Source organism: Bubalus bubalis, chromosome X (genome assembly GCF_019923935.1).
Source record: "Bubalus bubalis isolate 160015118507 breed Murrah chromosome X, NDDB_SH_1, whole genome shotgun sequence".
Taxonomy (NCBI): Eukaryota; Metazoa; Chordata; class Mammalia; order Artiodactyla; family Bovidae; genus Bubalus; species Bubalus bubalis.
In genome coordinates this window covers 113927895-113931935 of record NC_059181.1, presented here as the reverse complement: position 1 = coordinate 113931935, position 4041 = coordinate 113927895, and the positions used below count along the sequence as shown (strand labels likewise).

At 43.1% G+C, this 4041-nt stretch overlaps 1 pseudogene; it reads left to right on the top strand.

Annotated features, from left to right (window-relative positions):
* The first annotated feature begins 1360 nt into the window (after positions 1-1360).
* Positions 1361-4041, top strand: LOC102391099 (annotated as a pseudogene).

The following is a 4041-nucleotide window of genomic DNA, read 5'->3' as shown; positions in this document are numbered from 1 at the left end:
GCCATAATGAAGAATATAAAAACATCAACCTAAAACACCACCTGGACTGTCATCCTGGAGTGTCTCATGAAAATCAAAAATGTATATTTAAACTGCTCACAGAAGTATTCACATCTGTCTAATTATTAAATAGAAATCAAGCTTAATTGAAAATTGTTAGACTCTAGAGATGTGTAATAGGCTTTTCACGGTGTCTGGAGATGAGAGATGGGATCTGCCAGGACTGAGCTCTGTGCTGAGGAAGCAGACAACCCCTGGACACTTGTTCATGAACCTGTTGTACCTGAGAAAACCTGATCAGTAGACACTGTGAGTGGACATTTTGAGCTGATAGTTAGATGTCACCATGAAGCCCTTAAGGAATTTGAAGAAGATGCTGAAAGGATGTTCTGAAATTCTAAGGAACAATCATTCAGATTTATACACTCTTGAAAATATTTTACCTTCAGGAATGGAGCGAAGCCCTCTAATGTCTCCCCTGGAACTTCTTTTTTTTTTCCTTTTGCGAAAGAACAAGAATAATGAAACCATTGGTAATGAACTTGTTATATTCATGTTTATATATATATATTTTGTGAATATATATATATATATATATATATATATATATATATATCTCGAGGATTGTGGATTTAACTTTTCTTGGAGATACAAGTCAAAGAGCACCTAACTGCAATTTGGGGAGGGGGCTGCTCCCTCGAAGGCCTTGGAATGGGGTCCCCTTCCTTATGCAGTTATAGCATCTGAATGACAGAAAATAAATGATAGAAAAGAAATAGGAACGCCCATTGCAAAGTGTTCAGTTTTACTTAAAGTAGAATCCTAATTCTAATATATGAGCATAAAGCACAATTACTAGCATATTTAAAATAAACATTATCCAAATATATGTGGTAATAAGGAATTCAGTAGCAATGGAAAAGAGATATTTAAATGTATATAAATATAAATACACTGCAAAATGAATAGAATTAGCATGCATTTATGCCTCCTTGCAGAGCCCTGCAATACATCTTTCTCTGCTCCAAACTTCAGCGTTTTGGTTTGGTCTCACTGTGTGTTGGGCACACGGACTTGTGTCTGATAACAGTTTCATTTAATCCCTTAATAGCTTTATTCCCCCTGATCCCTATTTTACCCCTCCCTCTGCCCAGTGTGAACCACTAGTTTGATCTCTATCTGTGAGTCTGCTACTTTATTTGTCATATTCACTAGTTTGTTGTATTTTCTCAGATACCACATATAAGTGATACTATACAGTATTGGTCTTTCTCTGGTTTATCTGATAATCTTTAATTACTGGTGAAAAGCTGCACATTTGTTCAAGCCTTAAGCCTCTAGAAAAGGAGACTTGGACTCACCTGGGCCATAGTGTTCGGCTCGTTGGGGGTTTGCAGCTACAGCCACTGCCTGTGCTCCATGAGGAAGATGCTCACCGCTCTTCGCATGTTGTTGGGCGTCGTCCAGAAGCCGGCAAGCAGAGTGCTGGTGGCATCCCGTCATTTTGCAAATGATGCTACTTTTGAAATGAGGAAATGTGATCTTCACTGGCTGGAAGAGGGCCCTCCGGTCACTATAGTGCTTACCAGGGAGGATGGACTCAAATACTACAGGATGTTGCAGGCTGTTCGCCGAATGGAGTTAAAAGCAGATCAGCTGTATAAACAGAACATGATTCGTGGTTTCTGTCACTTGTATGATAGTCAGGAAGCTTGTTGTATAGGCCTGGAGGCTGGCATCCATCTGATCACAGAGTACCAGGCTCATGGCTTTACCTTTACTCGTGGACTCTCTGTCCAGGAGATTCTCACAGAGCTTACAGGATGAAGAGGTGGTTGTGCTAAAGGAAAAGGACGATTGATGCATATGTATGCCAAGAATTTCTATGGAGGCAATGGCATCATGGGAGCTCAGGTGCCCCTGGGAGCTGGGATTGCTCTGGCCTGTAAGTATAATGGAAAAGATGAGGTCTGTTTGACTTTGTATGGCGATGGCGCTGCTAATCAGGGTCAGATCTTCGAAGCTTAAAATATGGAAGCTTTGTGGAAATTGCCTTATATTTTCATCTTTGAGAATAACCAGTATGGGATGGGAACCTCTGTGGAGAGAGCAGCAGCCAGCACTGATTACTACAAGATAGGTGACTTTATTCCTGGGCTGAGGGTAGATGGAATGGATATCCTGTGTGTTTAGATGGCCACAAAATTTGCAGCTGCTATTGTAGATCTGAAAAAGGGCCTATACTGATGGAGCTGCAGACTTACTGTTACCATGAACACAGCATGAGTGATCCTGGAGTGAGTTACCATACCCGAGAAGAGATTCAGGAGGTTAGGAGTAAGAGTGACCCTATCATGCTCCTCAAGGACAGGATGGTGAACAGCAAGCATGCCATTATTGAAAAATTAAAGGACATTGATGTGGAAGTGAGAAAAGAAATTGAGCATGCTCCCCAGTTTCCTACCGCTGATGCTGAACCACCTTTGGAAGAACTCAGCTATCACATCTACTGCAATGATCGACCTTTTGAAGTCCAGGGTGCAAACCAGTGGATCGAGTTTAAGTCCATCAGTTAAGGCGAGATATGTACACCTTCAGCATATTTGGCAGCAACTGTAAGGAATGCTTTGTGTTCTCAATTTTGTCGAGGAAGAAAACTCATACAGAGAAGGTGTGTAGATTAAGATAGTGTTTGCATGTGGTTTGTACAATGTTGCATTAAAAGAGGTGATTGCACACCTAAGGTTATTTTAGTTATATAGGTCTAAAATAGGTAATCGTTTGCTTAACCCTCCAAATTATTTCTTTAAAATAGTTTTATTTGATTTAGTTGTATATCAGTTTTAACACATACTTTAGTTACTAAGGGCTTCCCTTATGGCTGGCTCAGCTGGTAAAGAATCCGCCTGCAATGTGGGAGACCTGGATTTGATCCCTGGGTTGGGAAGATCCCTTGGAGAAGGTCAAGGCTACCCCCTCCAGTATTCTTGCTAGGAGAATTCCATGGACTATATATAGTCCATGGGGTCACAAAGAGTTGGACATGACTGAGCGACTCTCACTTTAAGCCTCTAGAACACCTTGTCACCCTCTCTGATACTTAAATCAATCAGCTGTCCCCTTACCCCCTGGGAAACAGGAAAGCTTCCAGTGAAGGGACCTTGTGTTGTTTACCTTTGTCACCACGTCAGCCAATATATTGCTGGCATAAAGTGTGCAGCCATCAAGAGTTAGAATGCAGGGGGAATGATTAAGGGCTACGTGAATGATGGAACTCTGAACCACCAAAGCAGTGTGGAAACTCAACGGTCAGAGCTAGCTAGTGGTCCGGAGGTTTCAGTTACCAAAGGTCAAAAGCCAGTGTACCAGAGAGAGATGGAGGTATGCAAAGACAGATGTGCATGGGCAGGCAGTTCCAGGACTGGAGTGGTCATCATCGGGCATGAAACACGCAGGCAGCCAGGAAGGGGGCCATCGCAAGAGTTAAGTAGTCACTGGTGGAATGACCTCCTGAAGAGGTAGGCCTGTGTTTGTTTCCTTTTTATTACTTTTTGGCCACACTTTGAGGCATCTGGGATCTTAGTTCCCTGATCAGGGATTGAACCTGTGCCTCTGCAATGGAAGCTTGGGGTCTTAACCACTGAACCACCTAGGAAGTCGCAGGCCTATGTTTGAGAATTGCTGTGACATCTCTCAGTTGGCTAGATGCCAGTGCCCTAGTGTGGCTGCCCATCCCAGTGCAGGGACAGCAACTCAGTGACCAGCACAGGTCATCCCCGTGGCTAAACACATTGCAGCCTCAGGAGGCAAAGCGAGTTTGGTCATTTTGTAGCTGGTCTGAAAAAGGAGTCCTTTTCTGAAGGGAGCATTTCTAGATTCAGGGAGTATGATGCCTACTCGGTGGTGGCTGGGAAAGCTGTGGGTAACAGGAGACCTGGGTTTACATGTTCTTCTGTATATGCAGGTATTGGCTACTTGTCAAATACATTCCACACCTGCCAGGTGAGGAGGAAGCTGTGCTTCTGAATGCAGTCAGGGACT